This window comes from Pistacia vera, unplaced genomic scaffold, assembly GCF_008641045.1.
Source record: "Pistacia vera cultivar Batoury unplaced genomic scaffold, PisVer_v2 Contig910, whole genome shotgun sequence".
In the NCBI taxonomy this organism is placed as follows: domain Eukaryota; kingdom Viridiplantae; phylum Streptophyta; class Magnoliopsida; order Sapindales; family Anacardiaceae; genus Pistacia; species Pistacia vera.
The window spans coordinates 791340-806626 of record NW_022196791.1 but is presented as its reverse complement, the minus strand read 5'-3'; the positions used below and the strand labels follow the sequence as shown (position 1 = coordinate 806626).

Here is a 15287-nt window from a genome sequence, read left to right as displayed (position 1 = left end):
ATACTTGTTTCATAAAGGTTGTAATTGGGCTTGAAGTTGACACACCTGCACTGCCGACGTTCTGGAACATTCTGCCTTGTCATGCAATTCAAATAGGCAGTTTATTATTGGAAGCTTTGAAGACCTGTTGCACGCAAGTTACAGCTGGATACACCACTTTCCTATTTTATTTTAGGACTTTATTTTATTTTCAATTAATTAGAATCAGAATAGGATAGATGTTATTTTAGGATATTAGAATATTTTGAGGAGATTTAGTAGAATTCAAATACTTGAATTAGATATCTTTAAGAGGAGAGAGAGATCAGATTGGAGAACACACACACACCTCTCTTTTCACTCTTCTGGAATTCGTTTTCTTTTGAGTTTTTCATAGCCATGAGTGGCTAAACTTTTAGAACTTGGTCGAAGGAAACGGAGGCCTCAGAATCAATAAAATTGTGAGATCTAATCTAATTTTTTAGTGTTCAATTTATGTTTTGAGTATTGGATGTTCTTCTATGCATATTGTCATGATTGTTGCTTTTAATTACTATGAGGCCTACTAGTTTATTATTTGTTGCAATCTACTACTAAGTTAGATATCAAATCTGTAATTGTTTGATCCCTTTAACTTGTGAAGTAATTAAGGTTTAAGAGTTTGCTGCGTCAGGAATTATTAAGTCTTAAGAAGAACATTCAACTAAATTAATACAACCGCTTGAGTTTCTGTTGTTTAGCTTCATTGAGCTCTCTAGTTCTTAAGGCTGCCACTAGATTAAATCTTTAGTGCTTGTCTAGGGTTGTTTAGTAGTAAGATTAATTAGATCACTTGTTTCCTAATTAATTACAACTAAGGAGAGATAGGAAAATAGTTCCAACGGTGAATACGCAAAGTAAGAATTGATTTATTTTTGCATCAATGATCAGTTGTAAGATTCCGATGGTGGATGTTGACTTAGACCAAGTTTCGTTATTTTGATTGATTTCGGTAATTTAGGTTGAATTTCTTTTCCTGAAATTGTTTCTGTTTTTACTCAAATCCCCCCCATACTGGTTCACGTAACATAAAACTCGGCTAGACACTCTCCGTGGGAACGATCCCTCCTCACACTACTACGTGTATTTTTAGGGTTTTAATTCTGGGTGCCTACGATAGCACACCAGAATGCTTCGATGATTTGATCTTCTGAAGATCTGTGTCATCCGAACATTTCACATGTAATATTAAAAATAATATGAATGAAGTAGTAAATCAACATATGACATAAGAACACTTTCTTTTACTCATAATACATTTACAAGATATAATGTCATAAAACCGACAACACAATTGGTTCCTAGGGCATACCCTAACACAAAAAACTAGTCCTAAGCTCAGAATCTAGCCAGATCTAAAAATATTCCCTCAAACCTTTGGAAACTTCATAAAGGACTGAAGAAACCCAAAAGGAAAAGCGGTATGCCAGATTACTTGAGAAAAAACGATCCAAAAACTTGCCTAAACTATCTCAAAAACGAAAGGAAAGTAAAAGCAAAGGAAAAGAATCAATTTCTATGAAGGAAAAAGGATTTATTGTGACCAAACTACTGAAATTCTTGAAAAAAATCTAACGGCGACCGAAGAAAGCTTTGAGAGAAGAAGAGAACGAAATAAAGACGAAGATGAACAGTCGCCACAAGATTTCTCCTTTTTTTAATCATCTAGCCCGCCAGAGTGACACGTGACAACATCTAGTTGGCTGCAACTTTTCAATTTCCCGCTTAAAAGAAAGAGGAGACCCCAACCGTACACATGTCATATGATGAGACTGCCTCGGGAATCCCAATCTCTTGTTTCCCGATCAAGGCCCACAAAACCCTAAAGTACACGCACCCCACTCTCCCGGCTCCACCCAATCGCACTCGAATAAAGCTCGCCTCGCCCAAGCAAACCGACTTGATTCCCAATCAATAAAGGTCGTACCTCGCACCCTATCACTCGTCTCAGTTAGCTAAGTGGACGCAACTATAAGGGTCGAACCTCACACCCTATCACTCGGCTCAATCAGCCAAGTGGACGCAACTACAAGGATTGCTCCTCACATCCTAATACTCAACTCAATCAACCGAATGGACTCAGCTACACAAGAGTACAAAAGTACAAACCAACAGAGACACCTCATGTATTCATCAAGACGAGGCATCTTCACTCGATCAAGGGAACACTCGCTCGTCCTGGTCGATCACCAGTTAGCTCAGTTGATCCCCCTCTGGACCAGTTACTCTCTAACCTAAATACTCTTTAGCTTAGAGAGTAGGGTTCTAACTATGGGGATCAAGATTAACCTAGGGCCTTGTCAGGCCCAAACATGCATGTTCTACTATAACGACCCAAGGTTACGATCCAATTCCGATTGGGCCAGCATCAAAATTCAAGACGTAGGCCAAAGCGTGAGGCCCAAATCCAACCTTTTTCTTGAATGGGCGTCCCCAACAGCCCACCTAAGGACAATCTTTCTAGACCAAGGTAGGAATCTTCCTATTTGGTTTTATCCTAATTTTCCTGAGATTCCGTATCTTAGGTGAATCAGGACTCTTGCTACTAATTAGGCAAGTGAATTAGGATCTTTCCTATTCACCAGACCTCTTCCCTTATGAATTCAGAGTCCTACCGGGACACAAAGATTCTACAAACTGCTATATAAACAGGGGTCACTCCTCTGTTTAGATATTCAATCTCAATACCACCTACTTACACCCAAGCTCTTACTCCTAAGAGCTATACCCCAACACCGTGGTTCTAGTCTCCGACTTAACTTCTAGTAACATTTCATTCCCTTACCCTCACTAAATTGCCTCGTTTAGCCTTATTGACTTGAGCGTCGGAGTGCCTACGACAGACACCACATCAGTATTTACGTAAGCTTCACGCTTGTTTGCTTTGTGTGCAGGTGAAGCGGATTGCCAGTGGCCTCAACCTTACGGGATCCGACCCTACTTCCGCAACCGTAGATTTTAGCATCTACAAATGACTATAAAAAATTTATGATAACTAATCCTCTTATCAAAAAATTATGCTCTATAAGTAGAACCAAATTTAAAAAATAAAACAATAAATCAAAGTTGAAATTTAAAAATAATTTATGGAACTAGTCGTCTTCCAAAATTTGTTTAAACTTATCTTAATCTGTCTAAACAAACTTAATAATAATAATAATAATTTGAAGTTCAACTTTTGAATAAATTTATAGAACTAGTCCTGAAAACATTTTTTTAGTAATAATAATTTTATGGTTCAATTTCTTCAAAATTTGTGGAACTGGTCTTTTATTTATTTTTTAATTATCTAAATAACTGAGTTTGATTCTGACCAATAATAATAAGTTAAACTTTTTTATTTATGAAATTAGTCCTGTAATAATTTTTTTTTTAATTTTTTGAGTGATTGAGTATAAATTTAACAAATATATATAATCCGAAGTTCAAAGCTCTGAAAAAAAAAATCTACGAACCTTGTCTGGTTTCACAATTTTTTTTTATGTGTGTTCAACAAAACATAAAAAATAAAAGTTATAAAACTCAAGTTTAACTTTTTAAAGTTTCGTCACACTCAGATAATTATATAAAATTTATGGAATTAGTCATCTTTTCATTTATTTATTTACTTATTCAAGTGACTACGTCTAAACTAATAGAAAATAATAACCAGAAGTAATAACTATTTTTTTTTTTTTAATTATTTAAATGACTGAGTCTAGACTGACCAAACTTAAAAAGTAAAAGTTAGAAAACTCAAATTTAACTTATTAAAGTTTAGTCACACTCAAATAATTACAAAAATCTAATTGTATTAGTCATCTTATATATAAATATATGTATTTATTTATTCAAGTGACTAAGTCTAATTCAATCCTAACAATGAAAATTAATAAATCAAAGTTCAACTTTCGGAATGTGGAACTAGTCTTTTTCAATTCTTTTATTTTAACTACTTCACATGTTTGGATGCAATAATGCAATATGGAATGCAAACATGTCATTCTTTACCATCTACAAACTCATCTCAAGATAGCAAATTATCAAACTCATATATGCACTTTTCTTTGACATTTCATCAAACAATTTATGTGCTCACACAAGCTCTAAATTGGCTACACTTCTACTTCTCTTCTAAGCCACCAAAATTTGGAACAAAGTTCTCTAAGATTAACGCCAAACCTATCCAGGATTTACACTCCATAAATTCTACTCCAATTCTTCCATAATTCATCCAAACCCTCATCAAACATCAATTACACAAACACTACTTCTCATGGAATTCTAACCATCATTCAACATCCATTCCATCAACAATTCTTCATATAAGAACACGTATATGCATAAAAGGAATTCTCTACATAATATTACTCCAATCATAACTAGGGTTAGATTTACTTACCTTAGATGTGAGCAATCCAACACTTTAATAGTCTTCTTTGATCCAACTCCCTTTCTCTTAAATCCTATGAACACAAATCATAAGAATTCAACACTTTAAAAATTAAAACTCATATCTTGGATCTTACCTAAGGATGCTTGGGATTGAAATTCCACTAAAGATAACCCAAAATCTATGAATTTCCCTTGAAAAAGAATTGAAGAAATTGAGTGAATTTGGGAATGAAGGTGGCGTGAAAGAGGAGAAGAAATGGTTAGGGTTTCATTCTTCAACTCTTGATATAACAAAATATTATTTATAGTTTCTCATTTTACCCTTGCACTTTCTATGAAATTTCATCTATGTCCCTTAGTCAATTACCAAAATGCCCTTATTTTTATTGTATTCTTCATGAAATTCTACCTCTTTTCACTCCTCACATTTTCAACTAATTATGAGTGAAAATGTCATTTTACCCCTAATGAAATTTTAAGGGATTTCTTTTACATTTGTTCAAGATAACTTTAACAAAATTCAACTAAGGGTATTAGGGAATAAGTAAGGCTACATACCTTGGTGTGGGCGTTACAATTGGGTAATATTATTCAAAGTTACTATTTCGTATTAGGCCTAAATTTTTCTTTCTTGGTTTTTTTTTTACAATTAATATAATAAATAATCATAAATTGGATATCAATCTATATATATATATATATATATATATATATTGGTTTGAACTACACCCACTAGACTAATAGGATGGGGCTCTAAAAATTGAAAAATCAAGATTTTGTTCAACTTTTTCCTTATAAATTCACGTTCTCCCAACTCTTAGTAACCACTTTTTCACCCTTCTCAAAAGTCAAAGTAAAGATTACAATCAATCAACTAAACAAAATTTCTTGTCTCTTCATTTTATGCTTTGATATTTTGTGTGAGTTTAATCTTAATTTTAATTTTAATTTTATTATTTTATTTCGTCAACTTATTCTTTTTATTTTTTTATCTTTTAATTCTATTATATTTATAATATAAAGAAACTTTAATTTTTTAACCATGATCCTAATTCAATTATACATTATTATTATTCTTAATTTTTTTGTAATTATACACTATTTTGAAGGCATTAATTAATTGACATCTCAATCGTTAAAAAAACCTTACAAATAGATAGAATTTAAAAATACATTAAATATAAAAAAAAAAATTGAATTGCACACTTATCTAAAATTATTGGATACACCATTGACACTGATGGACAATATAGGAGACTTTCTCATCGAAGACTTTACTATGTACTACAGTAACTTGAACCCGTGAAGACTCTTAAAATCTGACAACTTGAGGTTTTGCATGTGCATGTATCACCCATTTCCTCCTATAAATTCCCATGCAAAAACTTTACAAATCCATCTCTCGCAATCAATTCTCTAGCTCTAAACTTTCAAAACCCTAAATTAAACTTTTCAAGTTCTTGTCAATGGCTTCCAAGGTAGCTGTTACTTCAACTGCTTTCCTCCTATTCAGTACTCTGCTGATCTCCCTTATCCCTTCTTCATCAACCAACGGAACTTGCCCTGTGTCAGTTACCGCTTTGGTTTCTGCATGTGTTAATTTTGGTTTGTTTAAACCAAGCCCTACTTGCTGCAGTCTCCTTAGCGGTTTGGCTGAAGTGGATGTTGGTGTATGCCTTTGCAATCTTCTTGATATCGGGATTCTAAAAATTGACATCATTGTGCTATTGGGCTTAATCGCCGTTAGCTGCCCGAATGTTAATGTTCCCCCTAACTGCTCATGCTATTGAAATCTACTCCATTTAGCATCGATTTCGCCTCTACACTTACTTTAATAAGGGTTTTGTTATCTCGTTGATCTAGTAATTTTATCAGATCAATAAGATTTATTCGATACATGATCAACAATATTTGATTATGTATCTAAATGGGTTTTATTCGGTCCGATAATATTACCAAATCTATATATATATATATAAAAGAATGTCCCATATAAATAAATATACGTTAGTAGTTAATTGTATGATGGAGGGAAGGTTTTTAAGGAACTTTCTTTCTTGTCATATGTATGTAATAGTAAATGAAAATTGATGAATATTTTGAATTTTCTTTCTTATATTAGGAAATTATTATTTTTCTATCCGTGCCTTCAATCATATGTTTTTATTTTTATTTTGCAACACTTAAAACAAAATAAAAATAAAGAAGAGAGAAAATACAAGAAGCAATGAGCAAAGTGAATAGAGAGGCCGTCAAGTCATATAACTCTCTAATTACAAGTAAAGACTATTAATTAATCATGAGGGATACCGCCGGCGCCCCCCCTTCCCAAAAAAAAAAACCTTCGTTGGTGAGAAGATTTGAAAAGATGAAGAAAAATGAAAAATCCAGAATAGATGAAATAGTCTGGAAAAGAGTCTTCTATTTTAGTTAACTAACAATGGACAGAGAATACACACTTGGGGAAGGTTCAAAAGCGCCGTATTTTTTACACACTTGGATTTAGGATATTGTGACTTAAAATTTTGACTTAATTTTATATATTCAATTTTGTTAATCCAATTGTAAATAAGAGAGATATTTAAACTAGTTATATATTCAATTTTGTTAATCCAATTGTAAATAAGAGAGATATTTAAACTAGTTAAATTTAATGTCAATTTTGCACCGTTCAATACCATTGGATAGATAAAAAAATAAATGGTCCATAAGAAATGTCAAAAAATTAAGTTACAACAATATCATGACCTGATGTTTCAAGTATTGAGATTAAGGAGGAACTTGATACAATAATAGTCATTTAGGGTTTATGGTTGATTCGTTAAACTCTTTTGATAATTTTTTTAATGTATTTTGTCTTTTCAATTTTAATTATCTTAAATTTAGAACCCATTGGTTAACTTTAACGATGAAAGGGTAAAATTGTTAGTTAATTATTATGTCCTTATAGTTTTTATCTACAATTAAGGATAATCTTTTAGAAAATAGTAAACAACTTTTTCCCACTCAAATAGTGGCTTAATGACACTTTCCCACTTATAAACATTTAAATACCACTTTACTACCTCAATTTATATTCCGTTTACTACCCAAAATACACTTTCCAATTCAACGGCGAACGAAGAGCAAACTTGGTCCAGATTGTTAGGTCTTTTGAAGAGGGGAGGTCAATGACTCTTTTGGTGGTCGCAGAATGGACTCTGGTGGTCATGCTTGGTCGAAATTTGACTTGAGAGGGATGGTTGCGCAAACCCTAATTGCTCGATTGCTGGTAATTGGCGGGATCGGCAGGAGTAAGGTTTTATGGATTTTAGTGAGTGATGATTGGAAAAGAGAATGGTGGTGGTTTGGGGTCATAACGATGTCGAAAACTTTCATGAGATACTTTCTCTAGCACAACCTTGTTTTCGAAAATGTCGTTATAGCAAATATAGACCAAAAAAGAGGTCAGTGATACAGCTATAGAAGTTTTTAGTGTTAAAAAACTTATAGTATCATCAACCCATTTTATGATCAATACCCTCTCTAACTAGTTAATTATTCGATTATCATATTTTTATTTCTCGAACAAAGAGATACATGAATTAAGATCCTAATGCATATAGATACAAATGGTCCAATAAAACCAAGACCTTTAAGGAGTATTTAGAAGATTTTGTTTCTCATTAGAGAGTCTATTTAATTGAAAAATGATAGGCACACACCCCAACAACTCAAACAAATGGCCTAGGCCATGGGTCTTTGATGGGCTTGGGTAGAGCTCTTCTCGGAAAATCGGTTTGCCAAAATAACACACACGCCCGCCATTTTCCCTTCCAATGTCGGATCCTAACATTCTTTCATGCTTCCACAATCGACGTCCACGTCAGCCTCTTTACCCCTTGGGTGACTAGGTGGATCTCCTTTCCCTTAGGCCTTCATGCCCTTTCTTGGGGTAGCAACATGGGCCCAAGGTTAACTTGTCACTGTGTCAACCTACGACGTAGGTGATGTCCCATGGGCACAAGATCATGCTCTGATACCAATTTGATGAAAACCTTGACACTTAACACTTAACACAACCAAACAAAGTAGTAAATCACAATCACCATTCAAGAACAAGAGAGATTAACATTTATGAATTGATACTGCACTACGTATGTGTAAAACTGATATAACAATCTAAGTGAAAAGCAAAGAAATTAAAATTATGAAATACATGAAAGGTAAATAATAAGCAGCAAATAAAGAGCAAAATGTACGAATAAAAACCACTTTGAGTAAAGGCTTTAAAATTAAATAAACTGATAATGCAGAATATCCAAATCGAATAATGTAAGATGCCCATGGATTTTTTTTTTTTTTTTTGGTGACCTAGGTATTCGGGCTAACTTGCACGTACCTCAACTAATCCTCGCTGTCCATTGAATACCATACAAACCCAATAGGCCAGGTAAGTCACAAATATGGTAAGTGACCACTTTGTGGGACTCAAACACAAGACCTCTAAGTAATCCACCTAAAAGTCTTGCCATCCGGACACACACCAAATGGTTAAAAAAAAAAAAAAAAAAAAGTTCATGAATTAGACTATTATAATGTTGAGTCAGTACTTACTATCTTAAACTTTTAGGTGGAATGATAATATGTATCAGAGTCAAAGGTTTAAAGTTTGAATCCTCACATTAAACTAGATATAGAAAAAAAAAAAATCTAAGTTTTATGTGAGGAACGTATTCGACTGATATAATGTTGAGCAATAGGCATATCATACCACTAACTAATTGAAGTATTATTAGTTATGATTTATCACTCTCCCACTAATAGAGTCTTAGGATCAAGAAAAGAAAAAGATTTGAAAGTTGCGAAACTTTCTCAAGAACCAAACAGAAAATTTCAGAAAAGAAAGTGAGAGAAGTAACTTAGTTTGATTGTGAACAAATTAAAAAAAAAAAAAAAAAAATGGAAGTTCAAATTTTTTATTTATGGAATTAGTCGTCTTCATTTTTTTTTTTTTTTTTAATTATTTGAATGACCAAGTCTTTGTCTGACCAAACTTAAAAAATAAAAATTAGAAGACTTACTTCCTAACTGTTATTTCTTAAGATTGGTCACATTTAGATAATACATAAATTTTATGGAATTAGTCATCTTAGAATTTTCTTATTTATTTATTTATTCGAGTGATTGAGTCTATCTGTTTTTTAATCTTAAGATTATAAGTAATTTATTTTAGAAGATTAATACGTTTTAGGTTTTGTTTGTTTTCAGATATAAATAAAAAGCTAAAATATACGGTTTTTATCTTAATACTAAAACATCTTAATCAACAATAATCTTCTTTTGTCAACAATCCCCCTATTAATTTTATATAATTCCTTAAAAACCTATATGCATTATGTGTTTTTGGTATTATTTTACTTTTTTTTTGTTATAATAATTTTTTTAAATATTATATCAAAATACAATAACACAGTTATCTTTAATTTATATACATTTTTTTTTTAATTTTTCATAAATTTGATAATTCAAAATTGTTTAAAACGTATAAAATATAAAATTATATTATGTTTAATAAGGGTATATGTGTCAAAACATTGGTTTTAAGATTTTTACACTATATAAAAACAAGCAATTCAATACTTATAATCAAACAATGAAAAATAAAAAACAAACACATTGATCAGATTTATATATTTAGAAATATGTAGATAACATATGCATTCAGCTTTCAAACAAAAAACAAACACCATTTAAGTCTAAGTTCAACCAAACTACTAAAATAATATTAATCTAAAGTTCAGCTTTTTGAAAAACAAAAAAATTGTGGAACTAATCTTCTTATAATTTTCTTTTTAATTATTTGAGTGACAGATCTGCGGAACTTGAAAAAAAAAAAAAAATTCGATGTTTAACTTTTTGAAATTTGGTCGACTCTAAAAAAAACAAAATATCTTTCTATTCTGATATAAAATACTTAATTTGCTTAAATTCTTAATTATTTGATTATTATTTTCTTAATATTCTGTCAAAATTAAATTATGAGTTATGAGTTTCCATTTGTTGAAACAAATAAAATTAAAAGGACATGAAATAAATAATTGAATTTTGCATTGTAAAAAATGAAATGAAATAGATGATAAAAATATAGGCTTTAGGATATTTAAAGTAAAAGAAATAAAAAGAAAATAGATAGAGGAGGGCCAAGTAAAACTTAGAAGATTAAACAAAAGCAAAGCACTAGAATAGAAAAGCCCATATTTTACAATAGTAAATTAGGCCTTGTGTTACAGATAGTTCAATGTGGAAATTTTAGTTTTTTTTTTTTTTTTTTTTTTTTTTTAAATAATTTCAGATAACTTTTAGATGAAAATTATACTCAATCAGACATTGAGGATTATAAAGTAGTGGAAACTATGGTTTCTTTGCTTTTTTTTTGGTATGAAACTTGAGGATGACAATTCTATCCGGCCTACCAAGAAATGATATTTGGCTATTTACAAAAAAAAAAAAAAAAAAAAAAAAAAAAAAAAAAAAAAAGAGAGAGAGAGAGAAATGAAAATAGAGTACCCACACAATAAATTTAACTTATTTTGATTTTTTGAGAAGCGAAATAAAGCTGTTTTTAATTTAAATTTCTAGAAAATATAGAGAAAGAAATGTGTGAAAACAAGAGAATTAAACATGTATAATAAATTTTAATAATAATTTCGTTACATTTTTCTTATATATATATCAAAATCTCTATCCCCCTAACTTTTTTTTTTTAATAAAAAATTCAGTAATAAAGCGGTTTAAATTGTGGAAACTCGGCCCAAACCTTCACGTCATGATGGCCGGGAAGAACCATCATACAATGTGTTAAACCCATACAACGTTAGTCAAGTTTGTCAAATAGTTGGCCCTTTACTAAAACCCCATTTGTTCCATTTTGTAAATTAGATCTTGTGCCAAGGAAACCCATGACATAAAAACACACAGAAGAGCAAGGAAAAAGAAAAAGTTTAAATTTAACACAAACTAATGACCTTAATCTCTACTAAAACGCCAATAAATATATTAGCAAAGTGAAGTAATGCAATATGACCACATATATGATATAGTAAGAGAATATGAACTTTAGTGCCTTTGTGCGTCTTCTTTTCCTCCCAGCAAATGATTTGAGCGAAAATGTGAACACATTATACCAATCATGTTGAGTATATTGTATTGTCATTTAAGATTTGCATTATTATTATTATTAGTAGTATTTTAATGATTAGGGGTATCCAGACCAGCTACGGACCTCAATTAATCCTTCAAGACCTCGGAATTATTGACCGGATAAGAGCTTCAATAGTCTCCCCTATTACGGGTCGTGGGGACTCGAACTCTAGAGACCATATTAGATGGTCCTCTTATTCTTTTACCATTAAAATGACTCGAACTTGTGAGATCATGTTAAATCATTTTTTGCTCTTTTACCATCTGACCATCTATTATTTATAAAAAAAAAAATATTGCACTTTGTTTGATTGTAACTGATATATAATTGACTAAACTGATAATTAGTTATTATCATACAGAACACAATCTCATGCGTACCATTTTTAGGACCGACTTGGAGGAGGAGGTGTTGGAGGAGCCACCACTTTTGGAGGAGGAGCCATCAGAGCTGGCGGCTCTGCATGAGTTCCTGCAAAATCATATGTAAGGTGGAAGTAATGAAGCAAATTCAATCATATACATATTTACATGAAAATCTATAGGTTAAACCAAACCTGAAGTAGCGACCATTGACATAATTCCAAGAGGAAACAAACGTGAAGCTTCGCAATGACAAGTAGTTTAAGACTGGTCTTAACTCAAACCGTGTCGTAGCAGTCTTACATTGAGAAACCAATCGCTCAAATTATTTCGTTGACCAATTGCTCAATACATCCAATGCCGTTGAGAGCATTTTCTTTAAAGTAAGCAATTTCGTCCAACTAACCCAGCACTAACGACAGGTCAACAAACATTACTTAAATGCAAAACATTATGTATATTATATATAAAGGACTCACTATCAATTACCACCCCTGAGGTTTGAGGATTCTATTAGTTACACCCGTGAGCTAATAGAAACCATTATAGCTTCCCTTCACATTTGAAGAAATTGTCAAACACCTCCCTTTGCCTCTGTCAGGGAAGGTGAATGACAAATTCACCGAATGTTAAGGGAGCTAAATAATTGTTTCATATCAATGGCAGGTTTAACTAATAGAAACATGAAACCACGGAGCCTTTATAAAATTATTATAAGGAAACTATGGTGAATTGGTAAGTTGAGCTTATATTGGAAATAAATAAAGTAGGGATTTATTACATTAACCTCTATAAAATTGATTAATATTTAATGAACTTACAATTATAAGAAAGTTTTACATACCTCTTAAAATTATCAAAAATCCTCAGGAATTATTAAAAACCTTTTTTGTAACTCTAAAAAAAGTAATGATACTTTCTAATAATCTTAAGTGTGTTTAATATTTAACTGATTTTCCATGTTTATGTATAAATTATATACAATAACATAATAAGATACAGGGTGGTTCTATTTGCCCCTCATTATTATACTAAAATATTAAATATTAAACTTCTATGTTATAAACCAGTGACGACCTACGTGCAGGTGGCCACCGCCAGCAAAAAATTTCAAACGTAACATAGAAATTTATCGATTTTTTTATTCGGCCTCCCCATGTTTTGAAATAATTTTTATTATTTTAATCACTTCATTTAATATGCTCTTTTTTTCTTTATCATCTTAAACTCCCGATCAAGCATATATAAATATGCTCTATTTTCTTTATCGTTTTAAGTTCCCGATCAAGCATATTTTAGTTCATTTAAATTTTCATTTTTATTGAGATTTACTTTTAAGTTCATATAATTAAAACATTGTTTGGATAACATAACTAAGAATTATTTAAACAATATTACATTAAACATCAAATGGACATATATACAAAGCATCAATTTTTTTATTTTTACTAAACAAGCAACTTACTACTTGTTCTTATATCATACAAAAAAGAAAAAAAGAAAAAATATATCATTCAGATTTATTTATATATTAAGTTAATTTAAATATATTTTTCAAAAAAAAAATTATTTTAACATAAAATATGATCTTAATCGCTACTAAAATGCCAACAAAATTAGTAGCAAACAAAAGTATGCAATATAATTACAAATTGGACGTAGTAAAAGAATATAAACTTAGTACCTTATGCATCATCTTTTACCTTGCAAATGAGTTGTGCCTGTTTTAGATCATTTATAATGTCCATGTTGAGTATGCCGTATTGTATTGTAATATTTGCACTGTTTATTAGAAAGAAAATCCAGTTTGTCTTGTTGTAATTGACATCAAAATGTATAAACTTATAATATAATTTTTAGTAAACTTTAACATATTATTTAAATTGTAACAAGCAAAATTTTTGTAAAAATTAACAATAGGTCAATTGTTGGCATGCAATCGGTGACATCAAAGCACTTGACATGGACATCGATTGATCGAACCATAACAATGTAAATATTAAAAAAAAAAAAAATTGAGATTTATTAATAGTATAATCCTATGTTACTATCTATCATCAATCTTTCCAAAATGTAAAAAATCAAAGTCTTGCATTTGATCTGCGCTTATAAACCCTTATGAATTATATAAATAAAGAGGTATTTACATAGATATTTATATATTTGTATTATAAAAATATCTATTTGTATTATAAAGAGGTGGGCAAGGCCCGGGACCTACTGGGCCCTAAGGACCAGTCCTATGGGCCTGAAAATTTAAAATTTTTTATTTTTTTGTAAAATTATTTTAACTCCTAAATTTATATTTATATGAATTTTAATATTATATGAGGGTTTTTGTTATTTTTCAGGGGCTTATGAATTTAGGGGGTTTTAAAAATTAATTGACCCAGGCCTGGAGGAGGGACCGGCCTGGGTCGGTCCCTCCTCCCTTGGGCCTTTCCGGAGACTGGGTTTTGGGCCCGGGTCCCACCTCCATGTATTAATTATCTAGTGCAAAAGTTAAATAGATAATTTAATAAAATACAAAACTATACTACAACACAATACGGCATACCAAACTGGACTTATAATAATTAATAATAAGGTATGTCATCGCCTGGCCTCCTACAAAATTAGGAAAAATACAATAAAAATTGAAATGAAAGCATATACCATACCTATATGCTCTTAATAAGACAAAAGAACATGAAAAGAAAAAAATAATAATAAAGAAGATAAACTCTACAAATTAACATATAATTCATATATATTTTTTTAATTATTTGGATATAAAATCTTAATTTCATTATTATCTTGTTGATCTGGATCTAATATTCAAACCCAGATTAAGATCAATAACCAGAGTTAAGAATTTAGGTGAAGACAAAAGTGATCTTAACGTTGTTAAGTTACTGAATTATTATTATAAAAATCAACTTGTAATAAGTATAAAATAACTGAATATTTACCTGGTATTCCTTCCTCGAGAATGATTGAATGATGAACAGAAATACAAAGCTTCTTATTCAGTTGAGAGAGCAACTGATATTCCGAAATCCGAACTTGAACTCTTTTATGAAGAAAACAATCACTTTGACATCGATAATAACTAAAATTTCTCATATTTTATCTTTTCAGCCATTGGATTCTGGGTAAGGAAATCCAACGCCTCTCCTTCTCCATACACATTGGAAATGGCATGCGTTTAATGAATACTTACAAAATTAAGGAAAAAAGGAAGGAAAAACGGAAATAGAGAAAGAGAGAGAGAGAAATGATGAAGATGAAAGGTAAAGGTTAACTTTGTATGCCTCTTTTGTAGGCTTCTTTGTAATACTAATACTAACACTGCTGTTAATGAATTTCAT

The 15287-nt window shown here is 31.0% G+C and overlaps 1 long non-coding RNA gene across 1 annotated transcript; it reads right to left on the bottom strand.

The window, feature by feature from the left end:
- Window positions 1–11898: 11898 nt before the first annotated feature.
- LOC116119895 lies at window positions 11899–14931 on the bottom strand. Its single transcript, XR_004126463.1, has 3 exons — window positions 14889–14931; window positions 12132–12349; window positions 11899–12046 (listed from the first exon to the last, which is right to left on the bottom strand). It is a non-coding gene; the product is annotated as an uncharacterized LOC116119895 (long non-coding RNA).
- Window positions 14932–15287: the final 356 nt, after the last annotated feature.